General features: G+C 42.1%; 1 protein-coding gene and 1 long non-coding RNA gene across 3 annotated transcripts in view; one reads left to right on the plus strand and one right to left on the minus strand.

Moving 5' to 3' along the window:
* Nell1 (neural EGFL like 1) overlaps window positions 1–12,026 on the plus strand; it is an 850,988-nt gene that overhangs the window by 358,121 nt on the left and 480,841 nt on the right. The window lies entirely within an intron of this gene.
* Window positions 2,906–5,348, minus strand: LOC119086671. Its single transcript, XR_005090018.1, has 2 exons — window positions 5,063–5,348; window positions 2,906–3,340 (listed from the first exon to the last, which is right to left on the minus strand). It is a non-coding gene; the product is annotated as an uncharacterized LOC119086671 (long non-coding RNA).

Genomic DNA, 12,026 nt, shown 5'->3' on the forward strand with positions numbered 1-12,026 from the left:
TAAGTATAGACATTATTCTTTATAAATTTCAAAAAAAAAAACATATGCTCTAAATAATTGCATTTTTTCCCTGGCATTTGTTTTCAGTCTAGATTCCTGTCCCCGACCCCCATCCCGGAAAAATGCAATTTTCTCTTGGTCCATTTCCTCCCGGTGGACTATAATGTGCCTTTCCCAGTGTCCTTTGAAGGATAATTAGGCATTGATTTCTTTCCCAGTGAATATTTAAAGGAGTAGGCTGGGAGAAGGCTCAGGATCAAAATTTATTTTAAAGGATTTGGAGGAAAATAATAAATACATTGTTTTAGTTCTTTTTCAAAATGTCTTTGTCTGTGTCACATGTATACAGTTCCTACAGAAGCCAGAAAGGGGCGTAAGATCCCCTAGAGTAGGAGTTATATGTGATTGCAATCTGCCTGATGCCTGATGTGGGTGCTGGGAACTTAACTTAGGTCCTCTGGAACAGCAACGAGTGCCCTTAACTGCTAAGCCATTTCTCTGACCCTTCATTTAGTTTTTTAAGGTAATAACCAAATCAAAACTACAGCCAGACTTACAGGACATCTTCTTTTGAAATCTCAGAAGAATGCTTCCCCAATTACTCTGAGAAAGCAGGCATTGGTTATTTCCATGTACTTCTGATTTCCTACCTCATTTGCAAGCTCCTGCTAAGCAAAGAACCATCACTATTGCATCCTGTGATGCCCTAGAGTCCATTAAGAAAGGTAAACAAAACCTCTCTGCTGTCAACACATGGTGAGATGCTGTGAACCATTAGTGAGGTGGAGAAACAAACGTCCAAGCTGGCAGGAGTGAATACGTGGCCGTGGCCGTAGGAAGTCTCCTTAACATCACTGTCTCGGAATCTGGCATCCACCTGGAGCTACTTGCCTCTTCTCTTGGGGGTGTCAATAGTAGTGTGCACCCACATGCTCTGCCTCTCTCAGAGTCAGTTCATCTGGGCAGTAGCCACCTTTCAAGGTCAGGGGTTCTTGGAACCTGAAGGCTGAGACTTTGAAAGAGAATTTTCTCACAGCTTCCAATTCCTAACCTCCCCCAGTCCCTACTTGGTTTTAGTGTTGAACAAGATGCATTTCAGGATGCCGATAGCTGGTGCAGGTGTGTTACGGTACCCATCAGTATTGTATTTTCAAGTCCTCTGCTATGATTCTAGTATGCCCTCAGGGTTGAGAACTACTCCTTTCAACCATTTCTGGCCTCTGTGCTTAGAGAGCCATTTCTTTGTGCAGGCAGAATGCATTTGGGTCAGAGAAATTTGGTCAATTCAAAGCTAGAAAACATTCAGGAAACATGTGGTCTTTAAATAAATGACTCCACACAAAAGATATAATTGATATTGCCATTTCAGAAGACACTAAATGCAGGTAGACCTCACTGATGAAATAAAAAACTGGGCTTCACAAAGTGTTTGCTTAAGCCATATACTTCCCCACCAATCTGCAGAAACTGCCCCAATTTGGTCCTGTTGTAGCCATCTACTGTCCCTCCACTTCCCTATCCTGTATCTCCAGGTCCACCTTCTTTCCCATTCTTCTTTAACTTGTGTTTATCCACATTTACACTGTCGCCTTATTGCACTATTTGGCCAGCATGCATAATATTACATTTTATTTTGGTTGCAGTGTTTCTTGAGAAATTGTGTGTCTCCAATGAGCTATTTTAAAATAAAACTAACAGAATTACTTCTATTTCTCTTAACCTAAAACGCACTCAAGTTTTTGCTTTTTACTTAAGAGATCCCCAGGGAAGTTTACTCACCTTAATTCTATACTCCCTCTCTTGTGGGTTGTTGGAGCTTAATGGGTATAAACCCCACCCCCCTCCCATGCCATGTTACTACTGGATAAATTGCAATCACATACACCAGTGCATGCTCCCTCATTGTTCTAGCTCCTGACTTGTAAGTGTGGGCTTTAATATTTCCGGTACCAAGAGCCGAAGTACACAGATTTCTGGTCTGTGAGAGGTTACAGTCAGAGGCCTAGCTTCCTGTGAGTACCATGTTGAGATGATGGAGGCTGACTTGTTTTCTTAGCCCTCACCATCATTCACCAGATAGGAAGGCCAGGATTTCTTCCTCTACTGATGGGAAGTTAAGATCCATTTCAACTTCACACATGCAGAGTGAATTTAAGCTTCACCAAGTCTACACTGTCTCTCTTTGATGTTATCTCTTCGTTTAATTTGAAAATTTGTTTAAGAAGCTTAGTTTGTGTCCCAAGCTTGTGACAAATTCATACTCCACCTAACAGCTTTCTTTACCACCTCCACCATCGCCAACATTATTACCAAGACCATTATTACTTCCCCCTGCCCCCATCCACCACCTCTCCCTTCCACTTCCCTTTCTCCCTTCCCTTCTCTCTTCTTCCCTTTTCCCTCCCTGTCCCCTCCTATCTATCCCCCTTTCTCCCTCCCCTCCCACCTTCCCTCTCCCTACTCCTCCCTTCCTACCCCTCCACTTCTATCTCCTCCCAGACTTCTATTCCTCCTCTACATCTACCTCCCTTCTTTTCCTCCTTCACCTCTCCCCCGCTCCTCGCCTCTTCCACCTCCACTCTCCCTGTGGATACTCAAGGCACCTGGAAACCTTACTCAGCTCTGAATCCAGGTCCAGCATCATGGCCTCCGAGGGTAGTTTCTGACACATCTACCATTTCAGTGATGTTAATTTGACTTTCTGAGGTCCAAACTTTTTTTTTTTTGCCTGAAGTCATCTAGAGTCAGGCTCATGGTCTTGAGAGGAAGCACAAGAAGATGGGAGTGAGGGGTTGGATAAAAAGTACAATAGACTATCTGCTTCAAATTAGAGCAAGAATCTCCTGTATTAGTTCCGGCTTTCCCTCTCCATTCATCCATTCTTCTAACAGAAAAGAAATGGAAAAACCATTAAGCACTTTTATTTTGATGGCAGGTTCATTATAACTGAAAATATGATTGAAGATCTTGAAATTTCCACACACTCAGCAAGACTTTCTGGAGTGACCTGCTGAATAGGTACTTGAGAGCGTGCCAGTTCCAAAGTAAATGAAGTGATCGGGCTCATCAGGATATATTAGATGACAGGCGAGCGCACACACTGAGAAAGCGGTTCCCTGTGTGCTAGATGTTAGCTTGCGAATTGAACTTTAAAATCCCATTAGGCATTTCTTTAGGGGTCAGCAGATGAGTCTTGGGGAAAGGGTGTCTGGTGGAGAGCTGTGACTGCTCCGGCGTGTCTGGTCAGGGAGCTGTGGCTGCAGGAAGGATGGGGTGCATCTCTGTGGTTGGGTGGTTTGCACTGCTCCAGGAAGCATTTGACCTTTGTTTGCACAGACAACTGTTCAGATGAAATGCCAGGGTTAGCTGCCGCCTTTGAGAGAAGCTCAGGGAATTGGAGTCCTGGCCTAGGTTTTTGATTATCTATCTGAGGCTATCCTATTCATTTGATGATGACTCCGTGTTAATGACTGTGGTGTGGACTCATGCAATTCATTTCAGAAACTCTATCTTAATCTTTTTTTTTTTTTATTTCTTTGTTTTTGAGACAAGGTCTAGTACATCAGATTAGCTTTCAATTCACTATCTATCCCAGGCTGGCCTGGAACTCCTGACCCTCCTTTTCTCATTTACTAGGTCCTAAGATTCTAGGCATGCATCACCATGTCAAATTTTTGGGGTTTTTTGATGTTATTTTCTTTGTGCATATTTGTTTTTTGCTTACTTGGCCCAAGTAGGGGAGAGAGTTTAAAGCTTTTGGTGGTCTTGCAAAGGCGGGAGCTCTTGAAACCAGTGACTCATTTTTTTTTTAATGATAGTAGAAATATTTGTTTGTTTTGAGAATAAAAGTAAAACTCAGTCATTTCAGCTCAGCCAGGGGTTTGACAAGTAACAATATTTGGTGTATTTCTTTGTGGGCTTTAATTATACAGCTTGTCTATCATCCCTCTAGTAGTTATGTCAATATCTACATTCAAATAAAATGGGCTTTAAAAGTATTTTTAAAGTTAGTATATAAACTATTGGGTTCCTTATGGAATTTTCATGCAAAGATATTATATTTTGCACTTATTCCTTCCTCTTCCCCATTACCCTCTTTCGTTTCCCTCCATTCCATATATATGTGCACACACACACACACACACACACACACACACACACACGCGCGCGCGCGCGCGCACGCACGCACACTTAAATCTAAATCCTGCACACACAAAAAAGAACGTGATACCTATTGTTTTCTGAGAATGGTTTGTTTTCTTAGCACAATGGTCTCCAGCTCCATCCATTTTCCTGCAGATGGCATGATTTTATTCTCTTTTACAGCTGAATAAAATTTTGCTGTGTATGAGTACCACATTTTCTCTCTCTTTTTCTATAGATATGGGTGTTCTTTCTGCATATATATCAGTTTACCACATGAGTGCTTGGTGCCATGGAGACCAGAAGAGGGTGTAGAGTCCCCTGGAACTAGAGTTACAGATGACCATGAGTTACCATGGGTGCTGGGAACTGAACTTGGGTCCTCTACAAGAATAGCCAGTGCTCTTAACCACTGAGTCAATTCTCCAGTCTCCACCTTTTTTTTTTTTTTTTTTAAATTTCTTTATCTGTTTAAAAGCCCATTCTAGTCACTTCTACTTTCTACCTATTGTGCGTGGTATCCATGCTCTCTGTATGTGGTTTGAATGAGCAGTGGCTTCTTATGGTCATGAATTTGAACTCTCGGTTCCCAGTTGGTGGATGCTGTTTCAAACCTTTAGGAGGTACAGCAGCCTCGATGAAGAAGCACATCACATGAGGAAGGCTTTGAGAGTTTGTAACATTGTCTCACTTTCCTTGTAAACATATTGTTTTCCAGTTTAGTTTAGCTAGAAACTACTACTTCACTTTCACTCCCAATCATTTATGTTAGTATATAATTCTAAGTTGTGAATTATTGCCTTGTAGAATTTTGAGAATCCTCCAGATTGAATTTAGGGTCTCCTAAATGCTAAAGCCCACATGCTAAATAGGAGTTCCATTGTGGAAAGACAAATCCAGTCCCCTCTCAGCAACTTACTGGCATTATCCCCCTGGTATCTGCCAGTGTAGAAATATCCAGGTGGAAGCTATCCATACTCCTTCAATTATGGTTCTTTTTATTCTGCTCACTCTACTTGTAGATTTCTTCTTTGTTTTTTGGTGATCTACACTCCTGTTACAGTTTACCTGAATGGATATCTTCATAGTCATCCTGTTTACTGAATTTCAGGTTTTGTACCTCTCACAAGTTCTGGAAGTTTTCAGCCATTCTCTTCCAATTATTGTGTCTTACCCACATTCTCTATTTTTCTAGCCTTAGAAATCTAATTCTAATTAGATTGTTGAACTCTGCCTTCCCTGTCTCTTGACTATTGTATTAGTTACTTGACTTGACCAGATAGATACCTGACAAGAAGCAACTTAAAGGAGAAGGATCCATTTGGCATACAGTTTGAGGGATGCAGTAGATCATAGTAAGGAAGGCCTGGTAGCATAAAGGTGAAGCAGCTGGTAACACTGTGACCACAGGTGGGAAGCAGAGAGTGGACTGGACTTTTTAGTTGCTGTTTGAAGTCTGCATGATCTTTTCTGATGGTATCTCTGTCTTTTGTTATGGATTTTAGTTCATGTTTGATTTTTTTAAAACAGTTAAAATATGTTCCTTATAATAAGTATTGGATAATACATAATATCTAACATTGCCGGTCTTTTCCCAATTTGTTACTCTTTTTTGAACATTTTTTTCTTTTTTTAAATTTTATTTTACAATACTATTCAGTTCTACATAACAGCCACAGAATCCCTTGTTCTCCCCTTTCCTGCCCTTCTCCCCTTCCCCCCAGCCCATCCTCCATTCCCACCACCTCCAGATCAAGGCCTCCCCCGAGGACTGAGATCGACCTGATAGACTCAGTCCAGGCAGGTCCAGTCCCCTCCTCCCAGATTGAGCCAAGCGTCCCTGTATAAGTCCCAGGTTTCAAACAGCTATCTCATGCAGCGAGCCCAGGACCTGGTACCACTGCCTAGATGCCTCCCAAACAGATCAAGCCAATCAACTGTCTCACCTATTCAAAGGGCCTGATCCAGTTGGGGGGCCCTCAGACTTTGGTTCATAGTACATGTGTTTCCATTTGTTTGGCTATTTGTCCCTGTGCTTTATCCAACCTTGGTTTCAACAATTCTTGCTCATATAAACCCTCCTCTTTCTCACTAATTAGACTCCCAGCGCTCCACCCGGGGCCTAGCCGTGGATGTCTGCATCCAGATTCCTCAGTCCTTGGATGGGGTTTCTGGCACAACTATTAGGGTGTTTGGCCATCCCATCACCAGAGTAGGTCAGTCCCGGCTGTATGTCGGCCATTGCCAGCAGTCTTTTGTGGGGGTATCTTTGTGGATTTCTGTGGGCCTCTTTAGTACTTTGTTTCTTCCTTTTCTCATGTAGTCTTCCTTTACCATGGTCTCCTATTCCTTGTTCTCCCTCTCTATTCTTGATCCAGGTGGAATCTCCCACTCTCTTTCCCTCGACCCTCGGCCTTCATTGCTCCTACTCATGTCCAGGCTGTTCATGTAGATCTCATTCATTGGGTGATCCCCGTGTCTTTTTATTGATTGGCTTTTTAAAATCTTTTCTTGGATAATTTCATGCATGAGTCCTGTGTTTACATAATTTCTAACCTTCCATTTCCTCCTTTCAACTCCTCCATTGTCCTCTTCAATACCTCTCAAATCAGTGGCCTCTTTTTAGAATTATCCTTGTTTTATACACACACACACACACACACACACACACACACACACACACACAGAGAGAGAGAGAGAGAGAGAGAGAGAGAGAGAGAGAGAGAGAGACTTGGAGACTTTTTGAGTCCATTTAATTGTTCATATATGTATGTGTTTGGGGCTGACTGCTTGGGATTGGGATTGACTAAGCTATGAAAGGCTTCATCCATGGGGAAAACTAATTCTCTTTCTCCTGTCATCCATTAATTGCCTGTAGCTCTTCATCTAGATGTGGGCCTTGGAGCCTTGGGAGGTTTCCCCATTCATGTTGGCATGTTAGCTGGTATTGTCATTGTGCAGGTCTTGTTTCTTCTCACTTGTGGTGTCTTGTGACCTTGTTTATGCTTTGAATGTGACCTTACTTTCATCAGCAGCTAGTAAGAGGGACCCTAGGAAGCCCAGAGGAAGGGGGTGTCTCTGCAGACTAGTGCTGTTCAATAAGAATTTCTATGTTGTGTAGAATTTCTACACAATGAAATGTTTTGATCTGTAAGACATAATAATGAAATGTGGCTACTGTGAGGAGGTGAGTTTTTACTGTATTCATTCATGAATTAAAATGAAATTTTAGTCACCTATGTCTGTGGCCAACACTGGACAGCCAGTTTCAGGAAGCATTTAGTTAGGCTTCTTCTTTGTGCTCTTGAGAATGACCAGTCTACTAAGTTTATCTCACACTGTACAATTGTTCTGAAAATGTCAGTGCAGACCTGTGGACATATGGATTCAAATTATCTTATATGTACATATGCATATACATCTCCTATATATATATGATATAAACATACACACAAAAGATAAAGACATTGTCCTTCCCTTATCTACCAGTTCCTTCTAGTGTACAGATGAACTATGAAACCATGGCTCTCTTAATGTATGTACAGTTCCTTAAATGTATCAGCTTTATGTAAGAATTTTCTTTCACATTTCGGGAAAATCTGGGCCATTTATCCCTTTTGCCAACCGTTACCTACCACTGTTAAACAGCCCCAGGGTGTTCATTTCAGATGATGGCCGTGTTTATCTCTGGTCTTTAGCCCCACCCCTCTGCTCTTTGATCAAGTCTCTTTTCTACTCTTGCGGGCTCAGACAGCCATCAGAGGAGCGTTTATTCTGTTGTATCCAATTTGACTGAGTGGTCATTGGCAGTTACCTTAATCAGTCCTCTTGCTGGGAATGGAAGTGTCGCCAGTTCTTGCTGACTGAATAATTTCTTGGTAGTGGACAGACATTGGAATACATTCTTGCTGGGCACAGAGAAAGGGGTTTGTTAGCAGTTAAATAACAGAACGGGATTGTAAATAAGTCCCTTTCATGGGCCATTAAGCCCATGAATAAAATAGATGAGACAAGGTGCTTTGTATTGGCAGCTGAACACTACTTTCCTCATAAACCAGGTATGTTAAGCCCTACCTATAAACAGGCAGCCATCCAGTATCCTATTTTTTTCTGGCTGCATTACGGCACACAGGATTATTGATGTGGGAGCCACAGGTCCATGCTGTGAAGGTCAAATTACCTTCCTGCATCTGTAAGAGAATGCTCAAAGATTATAATGAGATTCAGCCTGCAGGGCTGTAGGTTGTAAGTGCCTTTGATGGTTTATTTGCTTCTTCAAAGGTAATCTTGTTTGATAAGTCTGTTGATGATAACTAGTCAATATATGTTTTTATTCTTCTCTATTTTAAAATGTATATGTGAATTAGATGCCAACACAGGAAAATTAATCACATAATACAAAGAAAGGAAGGCCAGAGGTAGAATGTACTAGAAAAACAGTTCAGGAGACCACATGTCGGGTAAGAAGGGTCAGTAGTAGTGGCTCATTTTCTGACTCTCTTAACTTTATTCCATGCATCACTTGTAAGCGCCAGCCTTGACTGGCTTGTAATTATATTCTAGGTATAGTTCCATATAAGTTTACTAGGTTGTCAAAACAATTATTGGCATAGATGCATTGTGCAAAGTGATAGATTTCTAAAAGATAGATTTGTTCAGTTATATCAAGTACTTTAACCATGTTCCTATCTCCTTCAGTCACAACTAGCCCCCTCCTAGGTTCTACTACAATCCTCATTGTCAGTTGGTGGCATAAATGCAGATAAATTGAGAAACTTGCTTAAGTTCACATAACTAATAATCAATGTGGCCAAGACTGAGCCCAGATACCCATGTCTGCTTTTGAGTCAGTTCATTTTATTTTAGAACTACTCTCTGATGCTACATGTACTGGGGCATGGAATCACAGGGAGAGTGGTCTAGGTGAACGTTTAAGTCTCCTTCTGTTACAGTATCTGTTTCCTTCTCTGCTCCACATACTGTAAAATGTCTGGATGTTGGTTCAGCGATGTCAAGGATCTCTGTAGCTTCATTTTTCTTTGGCCATCTTGACCAAGCTTGTCTCCAGTTTGCAATGTGGCTTTTGGGACTCTAGGCAACTCATCAAGCTAGAAGAGGAGGAAAAAGCTACAGTAATACTGTCCCTTTAATCAGAAGTGAAAATTCATTTCCTGAAGTGTGTGCAGAGACAACCTCTCCTGTCTCAGCTGAATGACTTGTGTCCTGTGTCCATCTATGATTGCCAAGGATGATGCAACAGTAGGCGCTGACTGTTTTCTAGCCTCTAGAGGGCAGTGAGGGAAAAGCTAAACTGGGGATAATCATGGAGGGGTTTCAGTAGCATCCTATGTATGGTTAGATGTTGATCACAGTTTGGTTAGGAGGAATCTGTTTTGTGAGATGATGCCTCTGTATGGAAATGTCATGTGGTGGGAGGCAGGGAGGCCACACCTTAGCTTTCCTTTATCCTAGACTATAATAGTACAGGCCCTAAGGACTTCATCTGCTGACTCAATCCAAGAGCCAGGCCTCACTAGTGTCTGACTCTGAAATTAGTTTTGTACCAACACCAGTCTTCTGGGATGTCTGTGATACTAGCTCTCACCCGTGACTGTGTTCTGTTCCATCTCTACATGCCACAGAATTTCTCTCATTCTTATAGGTGATCTTGAGCATGTCATATCTTCCTTGGTACCCCACCATGGACTGAGGGTAGGCTAGCTGGATTAAACGATATAGACTCCCCCTCCCCAGTGTCACTCATACAATCCAAGTGACTCCTTTGTTCCAGCTGCTTCCTGTCTGAGGCTTCTTTTGCCAGATCTTTTGTGGTTGACTTCCCCTACCTTCAACTCAAACGTTACCTTGTACTGGTGTGTGTCTGTCACTTCTCTCTGTTCTGCGAAGGCTAATTACATTTTCTATTACATTGAACACATATATGGGCACATGGAGCTAAATGTGGTCTGTGCACGAATGCCGGTCTTCACATAGTGTCTCCAGATTACAATAAAAAATGCAGTTTTCTCTGGAATTGAAACCAACGGTGTCACTAAGCATCTTAGTGCAGTTGGCTTCATACTTACACTGTTTTTGTGAAAAGGTTTTTCTCTATGAACTGAGACATGTGCGGGTTTGCTTCTGGTGTCAGCCTCTTGTCTTATGGGTCCTAGCTAAAAGCACTGGGACTCATCACCTCGAATAACTCAGGGCCAGAGGACAAGGGAGGGTCAAAGGATGAAGGAAATGAGAAAAAGCTGAGGTAAGATGGGAGGAGATGGATGCTAGGTTAGAGGTGACCAGACGGCACTGTGTTCATAAGAAAGAGAAAGTTCTAGAAGAGGGAAACCCTGCCTTTTCTTCATAGGTATATACATATTTGGACTTCAGAGAAGTTTCATATGAGACCTCTAAAGGGGAAAAAATACCTTCGCTCAGTGACTTTCTGAATGGAACAAATTCACCATCCACAGGATGATGTCCTGTCATTTCTCTTGAAATCTCTTAACATTGTCACCTGACTTGGTCTTCATTGTGTCAATAAAGATGTGCAGTACCGTAGTGTGTTAGCTGTCTGAGCCACAGGGAAGAAGTCTTTGTCTCAAGAGAGTGCATCCTGAAGGGTAGTGGATCCCTTTAAAGCCTACTCCAAAGCCCTTCGATTTTTTTCTTTTTGGTTGTTGGTCCTATAATTAAAGTCCTCCTTTGGTGAGAGCTCAGCTCTGTTGTTGAACCTCCAAGAAGTACCAGTATTTTGTAGAAATTCTATTGTTTAATCTTCTCCCATTTATGTATATTTGTGCGTTCTCTCTCTCTCTCTCTCTCTCTCTCTCTCTCTCTCTCTCTCTCTCTCTCTCGTGTGTGTGTGTGTGTGTGTGTGTGTGTGTGTGTGTGTGTGTGTTTGTATGTGTGTGTGTGCACATGAGCACACATGTGGAGGTCAGAAGACAACTTGTAGGAGTCGTCAGACCTCTCCTTCCACCACCTAGGTCATAGGGATCAAAGTCATGCTATTAATCTTGGCTGCAAGGGACTTTAGCAACTGGGACATCTTGATGGCTCCCATCTAATGTTCATACTGTTAGAAATGATTGGGCTTAGAGAGACGGCTCAGTGGTTAAGAGCACTAGCTGATCCAGTGCCAGCACAATCTGACTTCCTCTTCTGGGTCTGTGGGCAGCCATGTGCATGTGCACATACCCCTGTGATCAGAATAAAGCATATTTTCAAATGTCATTGTTTGTAGAACAGATTTTCTTTATTCAGTCATTTGTTGGCAGGCACCCATGCTCATTGTGTTGGGTATTGTGAACAGTGCAGTAATGAATCTGGATATGCAACCATCTCTGTGGTATACCAACTTGCAGTCCTTCAGGGAGATACCCAGAAGGGGCGTGGCTGGGTCACAAGGTAGTTCTAATTCTGGTGTTTGAAGCATCTCCATACTGTTTTCTTCAGACCCTATGTGAAGAATTTCTCCATCAGTAACGTTAGCTTTTTAACTGCTTTGGCCTTTGTTGCAATCTTGGGTAAAAATATGTGCATGGACAGTGCTCCCTGTGTCACTGGGCATTCAGCTGCACCTGTGTTTTCATGGAGCATAATTTAATTATTGCTTATATCTTGGGTCATTAGAAAAAATAATTGTACTCTGATCTACTATAATTTATAAAGCTATTACACATTCTCTTCATAGTATGAATTAGTAATGGATTTAAAGATTCTAAAAGAGTGCAATTATTAGGAGAATTGCTAAGAGAAATGGAGAGAGAGGAAAGGAGGAGGAGAGAGACAGAGAGAAAGAGGAAGGGGAGGGAGGAAGGGGAGGAAGAAGAAGGAAGGGAGAGAGAGGGCAAGGGGAGAGAGGGAGCCCTGAAGATATG

Source organism: Peromyscus leucopus, chromosome 1 (genome assembly GCF_004664715.2).
Source record: "Peromyscus leucopus breed LL Stock chromosome 1, UCI_PerLeu_2.1, whole genome shotgun sequence".
NCBI classification, from domain to species: domain Eukaryota; kingdom Metazoa; phylum Chordata; class Mammalia; order Rodentia; family Cricetidae; genus Peromyscus; species Peromyscus leucopus.